Source organism: Quercus suber, unplaced genomic scaffold (genome assembly GCF_002906115.3).
Source record: "Quercus suber isolate HL8 unplaced genomic scaffold, Cork oak 2.0 scaffold_598, whole genome shotgun sequence".
NCBI lineage: Eukaryota > Viridiplantae > Streptophyta > Magnoliopsida > Fagales > Fagaceae > Quercus > Quercus suber.
This window is the reverse complement of record NW_027070042.1, coordinates 237,210-260,692: the sequence shown is the minus strand read 5'-3', so window position 1 is coordinate 260,692 and position 23,483 is coordinate 237,210. Positions and strand designations below refer to the sequence as shown.

General features: G+C 35.0%; 2 long non-coding RNA genes across 2 annotated transcripts; both read left to right on the top strand.

Annotated features, from left to right (window-relative positions):
• The first annotated feature begins 5,410 nt into the window (after window positions 1-5,410).
• LOC136063937 (uncharacterized) lies at window positions 5,411-21,861 on the top strand. The gene is made up of 3 exons (XR_010625591.1): window positions 5,411-5,763; window positions 21,122-21,208; window positions 21,324-21,861. It is a non-coding gene; the product is annotated as an uncharacterized LOC136063937 (long non-coding RNA).
• LOC136063931 (uncharacterized) lies at window positions 13,989-14,483 on the top strand. The gene is made up of 2 exons (XR_010625582.1): window positions 13,989-14,112; window positions 14,252-14,483. It is a non-coding gene; the product is annotated as an uncharacterized LOC136063931 (long non-coding RNA).
• Window positions 21,862-23,483: the final 1,622 nt, after the last annotated feature.

Here is a 23,483-nt window from a genome sequence, read left to right as displayed (position 1 = left end):
CACAAAACCACCAAAATAAAAATAAAAATATCAAACCAAAGCAAAGCAAAGCAAAAAAAAAAAAAAAAAAAAAAAAAAAAAAAAAAAAAAAACCTAGATCTAGAACCGCCATATCACACCACAAATTGCACCACCACAAGACCGATATCACCACCACCAAAAACACCAAATCTAACAAAGAGAGAAGAGAAGAAAGAGATCAAATCACACCACCACGCCCACCAAATTGCAACACCACACCCACCACCAGACCAGATCGCACTACTGCACCACCATCGATCCACCACACAACTGACACACACTCTAACATGCATCTATCAACCTGGTATATCATCTCCAAGCGTAACATTCATCTATCAAGGCACAAGTATATATCACTAAGGGCAGTAAACATCATGAGGCAGGTAAATCAAGCATATTCAAATGTTAAGCATAGCATCATGGCATTCAACCAAGCACATCATCAATATTTAGATAACGCCGTGTGACACTACTCTTTCTTTCTTTTTTTTTTTTTTTTTGGAAAGTGTGTGACACTACTCTCTAAGGCTCTAAGCTTAGTTTCTCACAATCTCACCCGCGTGAGAAGTCAAAAAAATATAACGTTAGTCTGCCTTTCAAAAATTAAAACATGTTAGCGTATGTCAGTCCCCAAGACTAAATAGTCTCACTCACTTTCTCAGGTCTTGTCTAAGACTAAGCTATCTTACATTAAAATATAAATAAATAAACTCTCAGGTCTTAACTCTTGTCTAAGACTCTTTAGGTACTAAGCTAACCTGCATTTAAAAAGAAAAAAATATATGATGTCGTATTGGGTAAAGTGTTTAAGTCACTGTGTAATATTTTTTTTTTGGTTTAATTTCAGCCACACACGTACCCTTAGTCCTTGATTGATTATACTGTTGTGATTTTAGTTTATTATATCATGCTAATATATGTGATTTTAGTTGATTATCTTGTTGTTGTGATTTTAGCACTGAGAAAGCTGCCTGTATAGTTTTTGTTTACTAATATTTTATTGAAATTAGTATATGACTACGTGTTTAAGTTCAAGATTGCTTGCATAATTTATTTGTTGTTGATTCCTTAATTACTATGTATATGTGATTGTTATTTATATTGATGTAATTAGATCATGGCTGCTTGTGCTTCTTGTTCCACCCCCTTTACTGAGCCTACTCCTGGTTCATGTGCTGAGGCTAATCAACCTAATACATAATCTCCCATTCCACCATTAGGTGCTGCACCCCCTTAAGCACAAATAGAAACTTAGCAAGCTACTATTAATAGTGGTAAAGAGCCCTCTAAGATATGGGATCATTTCTCTAAAATAGAGGGATGTTACCCCATTTACCCTAAGTCACAATGCAACACCCAAAGAGAAATGGAACCTCTGCAATGTGGCTCATATAAAATCTAGTTGTAAGAAGTACATCTATAGGCGTGATAAAGGCCAAACCACTTTGAGTTACCAAAGTAAAAAAAAAAAAAAAAGAAGAAGGGTGGGGGAGGGAGAGAGGTGGTAATGAGCTGGTGTTGAGGAAGTTCAGTGTGGAAAGACTAAGGATGGTCTTGGCTAGGCTGATAGTTTTTATGAACTACCTTTTAGGTTTGTTGAGCATCGTGGGTTCATTGATTTTATGGCAGAGGTAGAGCCTAGGTTTGAAGTTCCCTCTCTAGTTACTGTTGCAAGGATTGTCTTAGACTTTACATTAGGGAGAAGGAGACTTTGAAAAAGGTTTTAATGGCTGGTCAAAGGGTGTGTTGACAACTGATACTTGGACTTCAATCCAAAATCTTAATTACCTTTGTTTGACTGCACATTATATTGATGTTGATTGGGTTTATCATAAAAAGATTTTGAATTTCTGCCTAGTACCTGATCATAAGGGTGAGACCATTGGTAGGGTGGTTGAGTCTTGTTTGCTTCAATGGGGGATTCATCGTATTTTTACAATTACTGTTGATAATGCAAGTTCAAATGATGTGGTCATAGAATATCTTAGGAGGAAAACAAAGGATGGGTGGGTAGCCTATTGGGTTGTGAGTTCCTTCATTTGCATTGTTGTGCCCATATTTTGAATTTAATTGTGCAAGATGGACTAAAGGACCTTAATGAGTCTATTGTTAAGGTTCGTAATGTTGTGAGGTATGTGAAATCCTCTCCTAATAGATTTGAGAAGTTTAAGGCATATGTTGAAAAAGAAAATATTCAAAGTAAAAGTTTGTTGTGCCTTGATATGTCTACTAGGTGGAATTCAACTTACTTGATTTTAGAAAGTGCACTAAAGTTTGTGGCTGCATTTGGAAGGATGAAGGAAGATGATGGGCATTTCCTTCATTATTTTAAGGATCCATCGAGAGGTCCCCCTCGGTTTTTAGACTGGGAAAATGTAAGATTTTTTACAAAGTTTCTTGGTATGTTCTATGAGGCAACTTTAAGATTTTCTGGGTTTATGACTACTAATGTGCATTTCCATGAGTTTGTTAGTCTTCAAGACCAGTTAAATCAATTGTGTAATAGTAGAGGTGATCCTTTGTTAAAGGGTATGGCACAAATAATGAAATTGAAGTATGATAAGTATTGGGAAGTGTTGATAGGATAAATCCAATGTTATTTGTGGCTGTTGTGGTTGATCCTAGATATAAATTGAAATATGTGAGGTTTGGTTTAAGCAATGGTATGACAAGGAGAAGGCTGATGAGTTAGGATTGAGAGTTAGGGAAGCTTTGAATAGATTGTACAAGCACTATAGTGGAGCAATGGGGACCCTATGTGGTGTTAGTGCTAGGGGACTAGTGAGTTTGGTACTAGTGATGTTGCTGTCATGTCCTCCATGCTAAGTGGCTTTGGTAGTATAGAAGAGAGGATGAAGAGGTACAATAACATTTACAAAAACAACACTTAGCAGATGAGGATAGTGTAGAATGCAAATCTGAATTGGATCGATACTTGTTAGAAGCTAGTGTAGATCCAGAGATGAAAGGCTTTGATATTCTTGATTGGTGGAGGGTGAATTCTTCAAGATATAGGATCCTTTCTCAAGTTGCCCGTGATGTTTTGGCAATTCCCATCTCTACTGTTGCATCAAAATCTACATTTAGCACAGGGGGTCGTGTCTTGGATCCTTTTCGTAGCTTATTGTCTCCCAATACTGTTGAAGCTTTGATTTGTACACAAAATTGGTTGAGGTCCAAGGATTCTATTGAACCAATTAACCTACGAGAGGCAATAGATGAAGTGGAAAACTATGAACTTGAATCGGGTAATGTGTTTATATTCTTTTCTAATTTTTTTCTACTTTTGTTATTTATAAATTCTCTTGTAATTTTTTTTTTTTTTTGTTTATTTATTTGTGAGTTATTATTTATAATAAAAAAAATTTTGTTTTTTTTTCTTTTCTTTTCTTTCCTTTTAAAGCTTGCACAAAACCCACTGTGGGTACAATTCTATTCTAGACTGATTTGGAAGTGGGGTTATTTTTTGGACTTAGCTACCTAAGCTAACTTAAAAATTTTATGCGATTTACTTATGTTTGTTGGCTGCTACTCGTAATGGTGTTAGTTGTCATGTATTGCTTTCTACTTTCTACTTGTCATTATCTTTTGGGATTGAAATTGTAGGGATGGAGTTTTTTGTTATGATGATGATTTGGAGTTAGAGTTGTTGATGGCTGATTGCAGAAATTTTTGGTGTTTGAATTGCTGATTTAATCATAAAGAGGACCAAATTGGGAGAGTTTGGGTGCTTGGGCTGCTGCTGGTTGCTGGTTGCTAGCTTGATGCTTCTTTGCTATTCTCTCCTTTATTTTTGTTTACTAGATGCACACATAACAACACAAATACTGAACACTTGAAAATTATTAGACTAGACTGCCTCCATTTTTTGTGAAAAATGTGTAGTTATGTAGTGTATCAACTATATACTGTCCAACATCCATTTTTATATTTATATAGTGCTTCTTAAGCACTACTTGACTACTTTGTAATGCTGCACTACTACTCCTCGGGGCTATGCTACTACTTGTATTTGATGTGATTANGTGTGGAAAGACTAAGGATGGTCTTGGCTAGGCTGATAGTTTTTATGAACTACCTTTTAGGTTTGTTGAGCATCGTGGGTTCATTGATTTTATGGCAGAGGTAGAGCCTAGGTTTGAAGTTCCCTCTCTAGTTACTGTTGCAAGGATTGTCTTAGACTTTACATTAGGGAGAAGGAGACTTTGAAAAAGGTTTTAATGGCTGGTCAAAGGGTGTGTTGACAACTGATACTTGGACTTCAATCCAAAATCTTAATTACCTTTGTTTGACTGCACATTATATTGATGTTGATTGGGTTTATCATAAAAAGATTTTGAATTTCTGCCTAGTACCTGATCATAAGGGTGAGACCATTGGTAGGGTGGTTGAGTCTTGTTTGCTTCAATGGGGGATTCATCGTATTTTTACAATTACTGTTGATAATGCAAGTTCAAATGATGTGGTCATAGAATATCTTAGGAGGAAAACAAAGGATGGGTGGGTAGCCTATTGGGTTGTGAGTTCCTTCATTTGCATTGTTGTGCCCATATTTTGAATTTAATTGTGCAAGATGGACTAAAGGACCTTAATGAGTCTATTGTTAAGGTTCGTAATGTTGTGAGGTATGTGAAATCCTCTCCTAATAGATTTGAGAAGTTTAAGGCATATGTTGAAAAAGAAAATATTCAAAGTAAAAGTTTGTTGTGCCTTGATATGTCTACTAGGTGGAATTCAACTTACTTGATTTTAGAAAGTGCACTAAAGTTTGTGGCTGCATTTGGAAGGATGAAGGAAGATGATGGGCATTTCCTTCATTATTTTAAGGATCCATCGAGAGGTCCCCCTCGGTTTTTAGACTGGGAAAATGTAAGATTTTTTACAAAGTTTCTTGGTATGTTCTATGAGGCAACTTTAAGATTTTCTGGGTTTATGACTACTAATGTGCATTTCCATGAGTTTGTTAGTCTTCAAGACCAGTTAAATCAATTGTGTAATAGTAGAGGTGATCCTTTGTTAAAGGGTATGGCACAAATAATGAAATTGAAGTATGATAAGTATTGGGAAGTGTTGATAGGATAAATCCAATGTTATTTGTGGCTGTTGTGGTTGATCCTAGATATAAATTGAAATATGTGAGGTTTGGTTTAAGCAATGGTATGACAAGGAGAAGGCTGATGAGTTAGGATTGAGAGTTAGGGAAGCTTTGAATAGATTGTACAAGCACTATAGTGGAGCAATGGGGACCCTATGTGGTGTTAGTGCTAGGGGACTAGTGAGTTTGGTACTAGTGATGTTGCTGTCATGTCCTCCATGCTAAGTGGCTTTGGTAGTATAGAAGAGAGGATGAAGAGGTACAATAACATTTACAAAAACAACACTTAGCAGATGAGGATAGTGTAGAATGCAAATCTGAATTGGATCGATACTTGTTAGAAGCTAGTGTAGATCCAGAGATGAAAGGCTTTGATATTCTTGATTGGTGGAGGGTGAATTCTTCAAGATATAGGATCCTTTCTCAAGTTGCCCGTGATGTTTTGGCAATTCCCATCTCTACTGTTGCATCAAAATCTACATTTAGCACAGGGGGTCGTGTCTTGGATCCTTTTCGTAGCTTATTGTCTCCCAATACTGTTGAAGCTTTGATTTGTACACAAAATTGGTTGAGGTCCAAGGATTCTATTGAACCAATTAACCTACGAGAGGCAATAGATGAAGTGGAAAACTATGAACTTGAATCGGGTAATGTGTTTATATTCTTTTCTAATTTTTTTCTACTTTTGTTATTTATAAATTCTCTTGTAATTTTTTTTTTTTTTGTTTATTTATTTGTGAGTTATTATATTAATAAAAAAAATTTTGTTTTTTCTTTCTTTTCTTTTCTTTTCCTTTTAAAGCTTGCACCAAAAACCCACTGTGGGTACAATTCTATTCTAGACTGATTTGGAAGTGGGGTTATTTTTGGACTTAGCTACCTAAGCTAACTTAAAAATTTTATGCGATTTACTTATGTTTGTTGGCTGCTACTCGTAATGGTGTTAGTTGTCATGTATTGCTTTCTACTTTCTACTTGTCATTATCTTTTGGGATTGAAATTGTAGGGATGGAGTTTTTTGTTATGATGATGATTTGGAGTTAGAGTTGTTGATTGGCTGATTGCAGAAATTTTTGGTGTTTGAATTGCTGATTTAATCATAAAGAGGACCAAATTGGGAGAGTTTGGGTGCTTGGGCTGCTGCTGGTTGCTGGTTGCTAGCTTGATGCTTCTTTGCTATTCTCTCCTTTATTTTTGTTTACTAGATGCACACATAACAACACAAATACTGAACACTTGAAAATTATTAGACTAGACTGCCTCCATTTTTTGTAAAAATGTGTAGTTATGTAGTGTATCAACTATATACTGTCCAACATCCATTTTTATATTTATATAGTGCTTCTTAAGCACTACTTGACTACTTTGTAATGCTGCACTACTACTCCTCGGGGCTATGCTACTACTTGTATTTGATGTGATTACTATAATAAAAATATTAATTAATGTTGATGTCATGCTAGAATTCTCTTGTTATGGTTGAGACTTGATATCCTATAATTGTGTGTTTGATTTAGAATGTTGTGACAGGTTTAGATTTATTAATATGTGATAATGTGTTTAATAAACACATGTTTAATTTGACAGGTTGAATTTAAGTTATAGTTTGAGACTTGATACTTTATAATTATGTATTTGATTTGGAATGTTATGAGTCTTGTGACAGGTTTGGAGTTGTCTTTTTGTGGTTGTAACTAGATAAAGAAGTTTGTTAAAAAGAAGTCTATTAAAAAAAGGGTTAAAATGGGCTTAAAATGCTATTTTTTAAAGGCCCAAAAGCCCAAAACTTTGAATAGTCATTTTTAAAAGTCTAGCCCATATAACCGAACTAATCGCAATGAGCCGCTAAGATTAATCACACCTTGTGTAGACGGTTCTTACCTTCCAAAGTGAGGTGCGGTCAAGCATAGGTAAAACCGCACCCTATAGGTGTGGTGCAAAAAACCTCTCTAAAACTGACCGAACCGAACCGTGTACACCCCTACATGCGCATACATAGGGTATGTGTGCGCATCCCTATAGTATGCATGCGCACACTTCGAGTATGTATACACATGCATGAAGCATGCACACGCATACACGCTTATAAGCCAACCAAGAAACACAGAACAAAAAACAAAGCAAAATAAGAAAACTAACAACCTATCATGCTTCTAATACAAACACAAAGTAAACCTAAACTAGCACAGGTATATCAAGGCATCAAAACATGTAAGCAAACAAAAAAAAAAAAAACACAAAAACTCTTCAAAGCTTAATTTGACTGTTCTCCTCAGTCAATCTAATCAATAACAAAACCAGAAGGTTAGTAAACTTTAGAACTCAAAGGTCAAGACCAAAGTAGGGTCCCAACCAAGTAAAACTTGACTTGAGGATGTTTTTGTGTGAATAACTCCTCTTTAATTCACTATTTTCTTGTGAATCTTGTATCTTTTGTCCTCTTTTGAAAAGTACCTTTCATGTCTTTGTAAAATAGGGGTGCGGGTGGCTCCCAAACGATGTGGAATTCAGTCTACATGAATTTATGTCCAAAATATTTCCTTTCATTATTTCTAGAGCCCTAGATGCATGCGCATACTTAAGGTATGTGTGCGCATACCTTAAGTATGTGTGCGAATACTTCAAGTGTGCATAAGGTCTCTTGTAGCCTTTTTTTCCAAAAATAAGTTTTATTTTTCCATAAATAATTCCTAAGTCAAGATTTCACAAAATTGGCCCTAAATCAACATTGGCCTCTGAATGACATCATCATTGGGAATGGAGGCTCAGGTCGTAAGGGATACAAAATGAGGTGTCTACAGTATCCTTATGGAGTTTTGTTGAATGCCTTCCCTTCCCATTGGAGAAGGTCGAGGCAAGGAAGTCATTAAGGAAGAGCCTATGGTTGCTTCCCATGTAGTTGTGTTGGTATTGAATGGCATGCTGATGAGAAAGAGTTGGGAAGAGAGGAAGGGGAAGAAAGATGGGAAAGAGTACGAAATTGAATAAAAAAAAATTAATGTACCAATGAGAAAGGCTCACTACATGTAGCGATAAGACTATCCTCGTTATAAACTTTAGTTAATTTACTAAGACTGATGCATACTTATTTTGTTTGAGTGTAGACAAATTTTTGCTAAAATATTAAATAGCTGAAGCTAATGTTAATGCTCTAAGTTAGTAAGTTAGTATGTAATCAAAATTTCTTATGAGTTAGTTTCATATGGTTTGCATTTTAAAAAAAAAAAACATTTATGGTTTAATATTTTTTTTTTCAAATGCCAGTTCTACCTTAATTCTTTCCCACTTCCAGATTCCAAACCCAAAATGAAAAATGGCAGCCACCTTTCGTGGTGGCACCTTGAGCTGCACTACTGGGAATGGTAATGGTGCTAATTTAAGTTAGCCCTAGGATAGGCTTGCACAAGAAGAGGGAGCCACTATGGTGGTAGCTTGATTGTTGTGGCCATAGAGGTTTTGCCGAGGTGGAGAGAGAGAGAGAGAGAGAGAGAGAGAGAGAGAGAGAGGGGTTGTGAGAGACAAAGCCACCATTGCTGGTGGGGTTGATGGTGGCTAGGATCGAACAAAGGAGAAAGAAAGAGAGGGAGATTTGAGAGATTTCTAGAAGACAAGAAATAGATTTCGGTTGGTTGAAACTTGAAATCGACCCATTTAGGAAGCCTAAACCAGTCTAAGTCCAACCCAATCTATCAAGCTCACCTTAAGGCTTAGGCCCAGTTCCAAAGTTCAATCCCCCAACTCCTTTGAGCCCAATCCACAATTAAAACCAATACTCACTTTAATGGACAAGCCCAACCTGAAAATAAATTTGATTTGCTGAACAAAAAGGGTCACAGAAGGCTTACAAAAGAGAAAGCTTGGGCCCTTCCTATCTTTGATCCGACCTTGAGAAATAGGCCCAAAGATATTACAAAAAGCTACCATTTGATGGGCTAAAAAATTTCCTTATCTCTAACAAAAAAAAAAAAAAAGTATATCATGGGCATCAACTCTTCTAAAACAATTTAGCATTTGACACGTCAAAAAGTTATTTTATCCATTTTAACACACGATTTGAATTTTTTTTTATAGCCATTTTAGTTAGCATATCAAATATTAGTGCATCAAACTTGAATTAGGAAACAAGCAATTAAACCACTAATCAAAGCCAATTTTGATTTCCGTACACGTATGATCCAATTAAATGGAATTGGCTTCCCTAACTCACCGAAGTTTTGTGGAAAATATGCAAACTTGGGACTAGAAGGATTCCTTTTAGAAGTACAATTAAACAAGTAGTAAACATAGAAATGTAAAAAAAAATACTTATATATATATATATATATTAAAAGAAACGTAAAAAGAATATGAATTACATACATCCTTTAAAAAATAAAACGCGTAACTTATGGATAACTCATTTTTTATTTAAAATTATTTTGTTCATACTTGATTACATAGTCAAGTAAGATTATTTAGTACCACTTCACAATGAAGTGAGAATATTCAGCATTGGCACGTACCAAATACATTGACCATCGACGCATTGCCCTAAACATTTGGTGGTGGTGGTTTTTAACATATAAATTGACAACTATTACTAACGCAAATCCCTTTGCATATTTTACATTGCGAAGAACATTTGAACTGCCGACATTGATCATCACTAGTACAATGAACCGAGGGGGGTGCGGAGACACCCAAGGGTTCCTCACGATCGCATTTGCCACCAATACAAAAGGAACCAGTTGGGACTTCACATGAAACTTGTACCATTGTCAATGATAGACCTGTATTCAAAATTATTTCATAGTTTTCATTAGCCACTTCCATGTTGTATAAAAAATTCTCCCTTTGTAATTGGTAGAGGGAAAGGAACTTACAAGATGAAATGACCAATAGGATAATGACCATGGAAGCTATCTTGGAAGATGCAAGATCCATATCTACGACGTTTATGTGGATACAAGGCAACCTTAATTTCTAGCGACTTTGCTTTGCTCTATAGAATGGGATCCCCCAATAGGCAGTATTTATAGAGTCCAAATATTCTACAACACTTTTCGTGTACCACTTTGTGTTCCACCAACCACTGTTTGCCATGTTTTAATTTTACTTTCTTTATAGAATAACTGAAGTTTAAAATGGAAAGCAATTATACACATAGTAAGTAGTGTTTGGTGGAACATAGAGTGATACACAAAAAGTGGTACAGAGGATTTGCATTCATATTTATATGGGAGGTCACATCTCATTTAGGAATAAAGCTAAAACGTATTACACTCATATGACTATATGAGTATACAAATATCCTTTATCCTTAGAAATGAATCCTTTGGTTATTTTAATTAATTTGGAAAATGGTTTAAATAGTTTTAATTTACACCATTAAAGGCCAATAAATTTGATAAGGATTCTTTCTAGTTTTAATTAATTTGGAAAATGGTTTGAATAATTTTAATTTACACCATTAAAGGCCAATAAATTTGATAAGGATTCTTTCTAGTTTTTACACTAACTTTTAATTTACGCCATTAAAGGTCAATAAATTTGATAAGGATTCTTTCTTAGTTTAGTTAAAATTCCATGTTTTCAAAAGGATTTGTGACTTTGAGAAATGTTTAATTTGAATGCTATATAGTGTTTTTGGGAAAAAATAATCTTGATGCTTAGGTTGCTTTATTAGTTTGAATTTTGTGTTGAACGTAATAGAGAAGCATCTTCATTTTTTTTTTTTTTTTAAATCATCAAAAGTAGAAAAACATCGGATTGGGCACAAGTAGTGTTTGCAATGGGCAGGGTTGCATCAGATTTGGACCAGGCCTATACTTCGAGTCAACATCATGCTATACACTGAACCAGCCCAGCTCTGGCCTGCCATATTGGACATTTTTTTATTTTTGCTAATAAAAAGAGCATATGAGGTCTTCTAGATTGTAGAAGAGAGAGTTAATGCACCTTAGATCACTAATTTCAAGAATGTTGATAACATGAGAATTCAACCGTCTAAGAAGAGGTAAAATTTTGGTAAAATTAAACCAGTTTTGTAATTTGAATTTATTTCATTTAGAAAATTCAATATTATCAAGTATATATTGCGTACTTAAATAGGTTTATTTTAATTAAAAATTCCAACCAAAGGTCTAATTTGTTACAAACTTAATGCGCAGGATCAAGGATCAAATTAACACCAATAATATAACACCAACATGCTTTCTAAACCCAATTAATTTGACAAGAGTCTATGGGGTGGTGCTGAAAGTGATGGGCCAGCAAGACAAGGAAAGAGGTTGCATGGACTGTACGAATAGGAGAAGAACCAAGGATGGTGTCTCTTGAGGCCCACAGTGATTAAGAGTAATGCTAAGAAAGCCCAAATGGTGGCCCATGAGCTTTCGCATTGCTGGACCAAGAAATTGATCACTAACAAGCCTTTTGGTTGGTTGAGATTTTGTATTAGTACATTAGTTATATAATATATTATAAGTTTGTTTAAAAATTCTATTTACTATTTTCATGTTTGTGTGTTCTAATAAGAATTACTATTTCCTTAAAAAAAAAAAAAAAGGATTTTTAGTTTTTTTTTTAATTTCTTTTTTTGAAGGACCAAAGTAGACCGAAAGGGAAGGAGGCAGACCAAATGGACCCAAGTGGACGAAATTGGACTGAAGTCATTTGAATTGAACCAAAATGAAACGAATGGACTGAAGTGGACCGAATGAATTGATGTAAACCGAAGTGGACCTTAATAGACTGAATAGACCGAAGTAGACTGATTTGGTTTCCAGTTGTTACTAGAGATATGAGAAAGATGAGGAACAAGATGTTGAAAGTTTCAGGTGATTATCTCTCTGTACGTTTGAAGCATAAATAAACTCAGTAGGTGGTGGTGATGGCTGTGCGTTAATGGAATAGAATTGTTGGAGATTCCCCAAACGAAAACACACACACACACATACCCATATATATATATTGGAAAACAAAATGTAAAATTGTGTGAAAATAATAAATACGGTTAGAAATTAGGCATGATATCCATGGTAATTCCATAATAATATGTAATGTTGCCTGTCTGTTTTCATATATGGCATATTGACAACCATCCTCATTCATCTCACCATTCAACACTTTGCTCGCGTTTTTCACTTTTCCCCTTTCCCACTATTGTCATCTTGCTCCTCCCACATCCTTTGGTTTTGTGATTGACTCCTTTCCATATCTCTACCAAGTGAGAGAGAGTAACGGACGACCCTGAACATGAAGAACAAGACAAGAAACTGCATGCCCCGCGCTCCAAATGACAAAACAAAACAAAAAAAAAAAAAAAAGGCAAAAAGCACTCAATGTTTGGCAGCTTTTTACTTGGAAAACTTGAAACCAGACAAAACCGCTTCCAACATTTAGTTGTGGAGGAGATATATATTATCATATATGGATAATGGGTTCATGTTCATCTCATTTCTCGCACCCACCACATTTCAAAACTAGACAACTTATTTTTTGTAAGTAACCGAAATTTCCTATTACTGCAACGTGGCTTTTACATTTCCTTTGGTAACGTATTAAATACCTACTCTATTTCATCTATACTATTATTTAAGGGGCTTTTCTTGTTTGAATTCTTCATTTTTTATGCCTAAAATATTCTCATCATACCCACTTACAAGATTTTAACTAACAGAGATAAATATGTAAATTAAAACTCTTGCACTTTAAGACTTACAAACTCACATAAACTTTGCAGTTTATATCTCACTTTCTATCTCTCATTCTTCTTCAGATTGAAGATATTTATTTTAGCTCTACATCCTCCTTTCTTTTTCTTCAAATTAATGACATTGAGCTTGTTTGGATAGCATGAAAACTAAGTGATATCACTCAGTTTTCATGATCCATCATCCAAAACAAGTGGGTCCCACAGATGGATGATTGTTTGGTTTGGTTTTGGATGATTGTTTCTATCACTCAATTCTTTGATTTTTGGGTGATGAGTTATAGAAACTGAAAACACATTTTAGTTGTTTTCAGTTTCCATAACTTTGTTTTCAATGGCATTTTCGTAATTAAAACTACATACTGAGTCCCATGGTCAAAGTCAGTCGCAACTTTTGACCCTTTTTTTTTTCTTCACTGGGTTCGATGAGTTTGGTTTCTTTGTGTTCTTTTTTTTCTTTTTCCTTTCACACTAGGTGGCTTCTTCTTCTTCTTCTTCTACTTTTCTTTTCCCTTTCACGCTGGATCTGGTATCAAGCAAATTTTATTGAAACACAAGCTGTAAACCAGCAACAAATACAGAATCCACTCAAGTGAAAAGGCTTAAAAATACAACCTCAAGCCCCAAGCAGAGGCTAACAACAGATAGCAACCTCAAAACATTAGTACAATACACCTAATAACTAGTTCACATCTTTGACACTGTTCTGTAATTCTACGGCCTAGGTAATAATAGGTTTTATTATTAGTGAAACTTTTATGAAGATTTTAATTGTGTAATTTATGCTAGTACTTAGCCTAATGTAAGAAGGTTTTGCCCTCGTGTTATCCTTGCCTTTTAAATGATAGTATTGCAACTTTTTTGCCTCCTCATTAGCTCACCCTTGCCTTCTAAATGATTGTAATGCAACTTTTGTGCCTCATTAGCACATCATTATCTAAATATCTTAGTTTTCACCATTGCTTTGTTAAGAAAGATTGAAACATGTAGTGTCAAATTGATGACAGCTGGCTAATTCATCGATGGAGTACAATCCCCTTTATGATGCAAATAAGGGTTTCAATGTGATGCCATCTTCATTTCATGATATCAGTGATGTTGAGTTTCAAGATAACTGGGGTCGTTTTTGTTATGAGCTCCAGACCTTCATTATTTTTCTTTCAGTATCACATAGCACATTTTTTTTGGTACTTGTCCGTGAAAGTGATCTAATCAGATATGTGTATAATAGGGTAGACCTTGGAACTTCTAATTATTTTGCCGTTGATGCGCTCCTCAACTGCTTGACAGTCTTAAGTTCAGAGTAAGTCACAACGACCAAAAGGAAACATTAGAAAAGAATGTGATCTATTTTTGGATTGGATGGGTGTTTCTTCTTTGACTATACTTGTACCATCCACATTCATTTGTTCAACTGCCGACTAGTTTTTTTTTTCATGCAGTTTTAGGCATTCAACAGATAGTTTTTGGCGGTCGATGCATGGGTGACTAGGAAGAGGGAAGGACAAACCCTGATTTTGGATACAAGTACTTCAAGATTTGAAATTAATTAAGTATACTATATCTCATGTATAATATTGCATGACATTGTATGCTTCATGTATTTTGACATTGTATGTACAGTGCATTTATTTTGAAAATTATTTGCAAGTTCTGTTGCTATTTGAGTCGAGTGATTTATGTGTCAAGCAGTATTTGTGATTAGCAGTTTCAAGCAGCATACTATACCTCCGGTTAAGTGGCCCCCTAGAATTATCTTCTCTTGGTTAAATCCTTTGGGTTTAACTACCCTAATTAGGTCTCAGCTTGCATAGGGATTTAGCTTTTTTAAGATATCTAACATGTGAATGATTATATATATATATATATATATATCTGATTAGGCAGGATAAGGATAGGGTCCTAGGGATTTAGTTTTTCCAATGGGGTTGGGAATCGGAATCCAGCGGGTGGGGTTTGTGATTAAAAATCTGTTCACATGTATTTTTTAAACAAGTTACATCACATGACTAATTAAGTATGCAATGTGATTAAAATTATATGGTGAATAATTTTAGCAGTTGCTACGTAGTGGGTATGAGCAGTTTACATTTTTCATAATTAAGCAAGTATGTCTTATAGTTTCCAAAAATTTCATACATGCTTAAAAAGTTATAGTTCCATATGAGATCTGAGTCTCGAAATAAATTTGGTAATATTTATTTATAAGGTAGAACTTTGGTACAATTCTTTAGATGCAATACATTAAATTTCACAACTAAGAAACTATACCTATAGTTTTCCTTATTTATATATCCAACGAATCAACTCAACATGATCATATAGCTTCAAGTGAACATATGTTTGGGTTACTTCACAGAGATTTCAAAATCATAAAATGTTCCAAAGTATCAGTACTCTTTTAGATCCTACGCAAAAGACAATCTTAATATACTTAGATATCAGAAATTACTAGCTGGTTTCCTTGTGCAATGCACAAATATGGTATAAATTTATTTTAAACTATTTCATGAGAAATTATCTTTCTGACTATGCATAAACTCATTATGTGATTTAGCATTTGAGGAATTAGTTGCAATTAAATTACATTATTTACATGATATTGAAAATAGACCAAATATAAAGTTTTGCTCCAATTTGGTCCAATTCGGTCCATAGTCCGATTCGGTCCACTTTGGTATATTTTGGTACAATTCAGTCTACTTCGATCTATTCAGTCTATTCGATCTACTTCAGTCTATTAAAGTCCACTTCAGTCGATATCTATTCATTCGGTCCACTTCAGTCCATTCGCTTCATTTTGGTTCAATTCGGATAACTTCGGTTCACTTGGGTCCATTTGGTCTACATTATTTCCTTCGGTCTATTTTGGTCCTTCAAAATAAGAAATTTAAAAAAAAATAAAAAAAAAAAACTAAAAATCTCTTCTTCTTTTTAGGAAATAGTAATACTTATTAAAACACACGAACACGAAAGTCGTATATAGAGTTTTTTAAACAGGCTTATAATATATTACATAAAATGTTTAAAACGTACTTTTTTTTTCTTTTCTACGGGTAAAAGGGTTTTCAATGAAAATTGAGTAAGATAAACATATGAAAAACTAAAGAGCTAAACATAGAAGCTAGAGGCATAAAATGTAAGACGATAAATGAGGAAATATGAATATGATAAATTGTTTATTGTGGATGGCTGTAGTTGTATAATGAAATTCTTCAACCAAAGCATGTATGATATCATTTATTCATGGAATTTTAACAACATCGTGGATGGTTACATACGTGTGAAGAAATCTTCAATTGAAGCATATTTTGTTATTCATTTTTGGGTGTAACTATCGTATTGATGTTCTAGCAAAACTCAATTACTCACAGTCTAGGGTTATGTCTTCTGTTATTGCTTTTGGAAGTTTTTGGAATTGTACTTTAAGCATATATACATAAATGTTAAAATAGCTACTCTAAGAGCAGTCATATCAGTCTCTTCAAATATTTAGCTAAACTAATTCAAAAAAATCTACATTTTCTAGTTTAGAAATCTATTATTTTCATACACATACATTAGTCTCAATACTTTATCAATATTGAAATTAAATATTATTTCCTCTCATTCATAATTTTATTTCCAAATTCTACAATCATCTACAACCACCGAACACAAGCACAAGCACAAACACAAGAACAAGCCAACAAGGCAGCACACCTACAACCTAAAAAATCCAAAATCTACTCAACTTCAACAAACCACAACCCAGCAAATCCAAAACCCACTCAACTTCTACAAAGAACCCAAATCACAAAACCACCAAAATAAAAATAAAAATATCAAACCAAAGCAAAAAAAAAAAAAAAAAAAAATACTAGATCTAGAACCGCCATATCACACCACCAAAATTGCACCACCACAAGACCGATATCACCACCACCAAAAACACCAAATCTAACAAAGAGAGAGGAGAAAAGAGAGATCAAATCGCACCACCATGCCCACCAAATCGCACCACCACACCCACCACCAGACTAGATCGCACTAACGCACCACCATCGATCCACCGCACTACTGAGACTGACTTCCATTATTGGTGTGTTGCTTACCCTTAGTCTTGACTGAGTTAGACTCTAACTTGTCTCTTCTCTCTCTCTTTTAGACATTTGCTCTCAGACTCAACTTACTCATCAATCAATCAGCTTAGTCACATTTATTTTCTTCAAAGTTCCAACCCTTAAGCCCGCCGAACAAGTCTCTCAATCTTAGAAATCAAAATGTCATTCTCCCACCCAACCATTTTTCTCCTATTTTGCTTTCAGTCCATAATTTTTCTTCCAAACCCTAATCCCGCCGAACAAATAGTAAAGTTTCCCTCTCAACTCAGATTCTCAGGCTCCCACCTAACCATTTTTCTCTAATCTTTTACCCTCAGCCACATTTTTTTTTTCTATACCTTAATCCCGCCGAGTAAACAGTAGTTTTTCCCTCTTAAATTCTCAATCTTTGGCTCCCAGTCCCACCTATAAGCTAACCTTATACTCTTTAAGAACACAAGCTCTCACTTCTCAGTCTCCCACTCTCATCAAGACTCGTCTTTGAATCTCAGTCTCTCTCTCACAAAGAAAGACTTTCCTCTTAGTCAGTCTCCTTCTCATCTCCGTTCTCCACGGTGGCTCTACCATTATATAGTTCTGTCTTTGGTAACCCTAACCCTAATTTTTTTGGTTTTCTTTGGAGTTCACTGAATGTTTCTTGTTGACTCTAATTTTTGTTTTGTTTGGGTTATTTTCTTGTAATTTTAGGGGTAATTTAAGAGATTCAGCATCAACCTAGTAAAAAACTAAATCTCAAAGGTTTAAAGAGTTCTTGGGTATTTTCTCATACTATTTTTTTTTTTTAGTTCACTAATGTTTGATTTTTTTTTTTTTTTCTATACTGTTTGATTTTGTTCCTAGGGTTCAAAAATTGTAAATTTATTTGTTGATCATCCTATTGATTGATTATACTGTTGTGATTTTAGTTTATTATACCATGCTAATATGTTGTGATTTTAGTTGATTATCTTGTTGTTGTGATTTTAGCGCTAAGAAAGCTGCCTGTATAGTTTTTGTTTACTAATATTTTATTGAAATTAGTATATGACTGCGTGTTTAAGTTAAAGGTTGCTTGCATAATTTATTTGTTGTTGATTCCTTAATTACTATGTATATGTTATTGTTATTTATATTGATGTAATTAGATCATGACTGCTTGTGCTTCTTGTTCCACCCCCTCTACTGAGCCTACTCCTGGTTCATGTGCTGAGGCTAATCAACCAAATACATAATCTCTCATTCCACCATTAGGTGCTGCACCCCCTCAAGCACAAATAGAAACTTAACAAGCTACTATTAATAGTGGTAAAGAGCCCTCAAAGCTATGGGATTATTTCTCTAAAATAGAGGGATGTAACCCTATTTACCCTAAGGCTGCGTTTGAATCGGTGGTAAATGATTTCAGGAAATCATTTACCACCTGACCCATGCGTTTGGCTGGCAAGAAAAATTTATTTTCCGGAAAATATGCCTCAAGTTTGACCATATTTTCACCTTTGACCCGGAAATGGTTTTACGCTTTTATTTTACCTTCAAACCATTTCCGGGTCTCGCACAAAAAACGCAAAGGAGAAGAGAGCTCTGAGAGAACTTGAGGGAGAACGAAAAAGAACAAGGAAACAGCCATCAACAGCCACAGAAAACGATTGAGAACGCCGGCGAGCTGATCGGTGTTGAGAGAACCAAGAACGCGAACCGATCCACCTCCGATCCGAGAAACCCAGACGTCACCGAGCCGGTTTCGACGCCGTTCCACCACCACCACTCAATGGCGAGCCCGATCGTCGTCCTGATCTGAGAACCCATAGCTCACATCGCCGACCCAGACCCGTCGCCTTCGACGTCCCATCGCCTTCGACCCAGCGCAACCCATCGGCTTCGACCCAGAGCAACCCATGAACCGACGAACCCAGCAACCCACGAACCCAGCAACCCACGAACCGACGAACCCAGAGCAACCCACGAACCTCGAGCTCGTCGCCGACCCAGACCGTCGCCTCCACACTCTCTCTTCCTCGATCTCTCCGTGTTTTTTTTTTTTTTTTTTTTTTTATAATTTGATTGTTGTTGTTGTTCGTTTTTGGATGAACTGATTATTATTGTTGTTGTTGTTGTTGTGGTGTTGTTGTTGCTGGAATTTGTTGCCGGAAATTGATGTTGAATTGGATGCGATGATGAAATTTTTGTAATAATGCGAAAAATTTTCCGGAAAATAGCATTTTAAAAAACATCCAAACACATAAAAATATTTTCCACACCAATTTTCATAATTCAACCAAACACTTTAAAATATTTTCCTTTTTCGGAAAATAACATTTCCGGAAAATATGTATTTTCCGGAGAACGATTTACACGAAACAAACACAGCCTAAGTCACAGGGCAACTATTGTAAAAGGAATTATAATTGTCACCCAAAGAGAAATGGAACCTCTGCCATATGGTCCCATATAAAATCTGGTTGTAAGAAGTACATCTATAGGCATGATAAAGGCCAAACCACTTTGAATTACCAAAGTAAAAAAAGGGGGGTGGGGGGAGGGTGGTAATGAGCTGGTGTTGAGGATGTTCAGTGTGGAAAGACTAAGGATGGCCTAGGCTAGGATGATAGTTTTTGATGAACTACCTTTTAGGTTTGTTGAGCATGGTGGGTTCATTGATTTTATGGCAGGTTTGTTGAGCAAGGGATTGTCTTAGACTTTACATTAGGGAGAAGGAGACTTTGAAAAAGGTTTTAATGGCTGGTCAAAGGGTGTATTTGACAACTGATACTTGGACTTCAATCCAAGATCTTAATTACCTTTGTTTGACTGCACATTATATTGATGTTGATTGGGTTTATCATAAAAGATTTTGAATTTCTGCCTAGTACCTGATCATATGGGTAAGACCATTTGTAGGGTGGTTGAGTCTTGTTTGCTTCAATGGGGGATTGATCATATTTTTATAATTACTGTTGATAATGCAAGTTCAAATGATGTGGCCATAGAATATCTTAGGAGGAAAACAAAGGATAGGGTGGGTAGCCTATTGAGTTGTGAGTTCCTTCATATGCGTTGTTGTGCCCATATTTTGAATTTAATTATGCAAGATGGACTAAAAGACCTTAATGATTCTGTTGTTAAGGTTCGTAATGTTGTGAGGTATGTGAAATCCTCTCCTAATAGATTTGAGAAGTTTAAGGTATGTGTTGAAAAAGAAAATATTCAAAGTAAAAGTTTGTTGTGCCTTGATGTGTCTACTAGGTGGAATTCAACTTACTTGATGTTAGAAAGTGCACTAAAGTTTGTGGCTACATTTGAAAGGATGGAGGAAGATGATGGGCATTTCCTTCGTTATTTTAAGGATCCATCTAGCGGTCCCCCTCGGTTTTTAGAATGGGAAAATGTAAGACTTTTTACAAAGTTTCTTGGTATGTTCTATGAGGCAACTTTAAGATTTTTTGGTTCCTTGTTTGTGACTACTAATGTGTATTTCCATGAGCTTGTTAGTCTTCAAGACTAGTTAAATCAATTGTGTAATAGTATGGGTGATCCTTTGTTAAAGGGTATGGCACAAAGAATAAAATTGAAATATGATAAGTGTTGGGGAAGTGTTGATAGGATAAATCCAATATTGTTTGTGGCTGTTGTGGTTGATCCTAGATATAAATTGAAATATGTGAGGTTTTGGTTTAAGAAATGGTATGACAAGGAGAAGGCTGATGAGTTAAGATTGAGAGTTAGGGAAGCTTTGAATAGATTGTACAAACACTATAGTGGAGCAATGGGGACCCCATGTGGTGCTATTGCTAGTGGGACTAGTGATGTTGCTTCCATGTCCTCCATGCTAAGTGGCTTTGGTAGTACAGAAGAGAGGATGAAGAGGTACAATAACATTTACAAACAGCACTTAACAGATGAGAATAGTGTAGAATGCAAATTTGAATTGGATCGATACTTGTTAGAAGCTAGTGTAGATTCGGAGATGGAAGGCTTTGATATTCTTGATTGGTGGAGGGTGAATTCTTCAAGATATATGATCATTTCTCAAGTTTCCTGTGATGTTTTGACAATTCCCGTCTCTACTGTTACATTAGAATCTGCATTTAGCACAGGGGTCGTGTCTACTTTTGTTGTTTATAAATTCTCTTGTATTTTTTTTTTTTTTTGTTTATTTATTTGTGAGTTATTATTTATATACAATTTGTTTTTTTTTTTTTTTTTTGGTTTTTTTTTTTTTCTCCCTTTTAGAGCTTGCACCAAAACCCACTGTGGGTACAAATTCTATTCTAGACTGATTTGGAAGGTGGGGTTGTTTTTTGGACTTAGCTACCTAAGGTAACTTAAAATTTTTTTGTGATTTACTTATGTTTGTTGGCTGCTATTTGTAATGGTGTTAGTTGTCATGTATTGCTTTCTACTTATCATTATTTTTTGGGGATTGAAATTGTAGGGATGGAGTTTTTTGTATATGATGACTTGGAGTTGGAGTTGTTGGCTAGCTTATTGCAGAAATTTTTGGTGTTTGAATTGCTGATTTAATCATGGAGAGGACCAAATTAGGAGTGTTAGGGAAAGACATATTGAATGGACCGCTGTGAGGTTTATTATTCTCCTAACGACTGTCAAATGAATAATAAATCTCACGACTTCTATTTACCTCAACTCTAAATCCTAAGAGAATAATGGACATGATCATGAAATGTAGGTTGTATGAAGGGGTTGTACGAATATTTTTATGAAGGGGTTGCATATATAATAAAGTCTTGGGATATAATCTATTAATAAGGCCTAGAGTACAATTATATTCTTATAGTGGTATTGAATATAATTAATGGTAACTTTAGACTTGTTAAGAGTTGACAAAAAACTCAAGGCCTATTGGAGCTAGAGTCTTATTTGTTCCCTTTTCGTCCCACTTCAAGCCACATACTAGAGCCCAATTGGAATGGCCCAAAGGCTAGCCCAATAAGATAATCAATTATATATAAGGAAAGAAACATACAGAATTTTGTGGGTGTGGTTTTCATTTAGATCACATAAGGAATGCAATGATGTATGTGAGTGTTGGTTTTATTCTCTCCTTGGAAACTGATTGAGAGACCACACTTAACTAAAAATTGTCAACGGAACTTCGACTTCCTGTTTTACTCTCTTTTATCAGGGCATAGGTGGAATCTGAATTTTGGGTAGAAAGATGGGTCATATTCAAATGACAATAACCATCTTGATTTTGTTGAAAAAATTCAAAATTTTGTTCAAATTCAAGCTCAGCATGTCTACTCTCTAAAAGATTCACACCACGTCTACAACTTCCTTATTATCATAGTTTATTGTCACAACGGTGAATAAAGGTCAGTTTCAGCACATTTTCTATTAGGTCTCATGAATAACTAGCTACTAACACTTAATTTTACCCAAAATTTGTTTTTTATTGATTGACCAAACAGAATTGTCAANGATCATATTCAAACGACAATAACTCTCTTTATTTGTGTTGAAAAAATTCAAAATTTGTGTTCAAATTCAAGTTTGGGATGTCTACTTTCTAAAAGATGAAGACCGCGTCTACTAATTCCTAATCGTTCAAACACTAGAACTGGTAATAGACATAAAACCATCCATTCTGGTTCTATATTTGTTCGAATAAAATGCTTAGGTATTTCAATGCATCTAACCAAAAAATCATTTTTTCTTCCAACCTTTATATTTTCCCACTCATTACCTGGGGGCCATATGTGGAATCTAAATTTCAAGTAGCAAGATAGGCCATATTCAAATGACAATAACCATCTTGATTTGTGTCGAAAAAATTCAAAATTTGTGTTCAAATTCAAGATTGGGATGTCTACTTTCTAAAAGATTTAGACCGCATCTGTGACTTCCTTATTGATCAACGTTTATTGTCAAAACGGTGAACAAATGTCAATTTTCAGCACACTTTCTAAGCGATTAAGTCTCGTAAATAACTAGCTACTAACACCTATTTTTACCCAAAATTTGATTTTTTATTGATTGAGCTCGTGCGATAGAAAAAATATTTTAAAAGGAATTTGTCAACGAAACAGTCGACTTCCAGTTTTATGCCCCTCTATCAGGGCATAGGTAGAATCCGAATTTCGAGTAGTGAGATAGGCCAAATTCAAACGACAATAACTCTATTGATTTGTGTTGAAAAAATTCAAAATTTGTGTTCAAATCCAAGCTAGAGATGTCTACTTTCTAAAAGATGCAGACTGCATCTTCGAATTCCTTATCGTTCAAACTTTATAGTCAAAACGGTGAACAAAAATTAGTTTTTAACACATTTTCTAAGTGATTAAATCTCGTGAATAACTAGCCACTAACACATATTTTGCCCAAATTTTGATTTTTTATGGATTGACCTCACGCTATAGAAAAAATATTTTAAAATAAAATTTGTCAACGGAACTGTTGACTTCCAGTTTTACCCCATTCTATCGGTGCATAGGTGAAATCCAAATTTTGGGAAGCAAGATGGGCCATATTCAAACGACTATAACTCTCTTGATTCGTGTCGAAAAAATTCATAGTTTGTGTTCAAATTCAAGATTGGGATGTCTACTTTCTAAATGATTTGGACTGCGTCTAT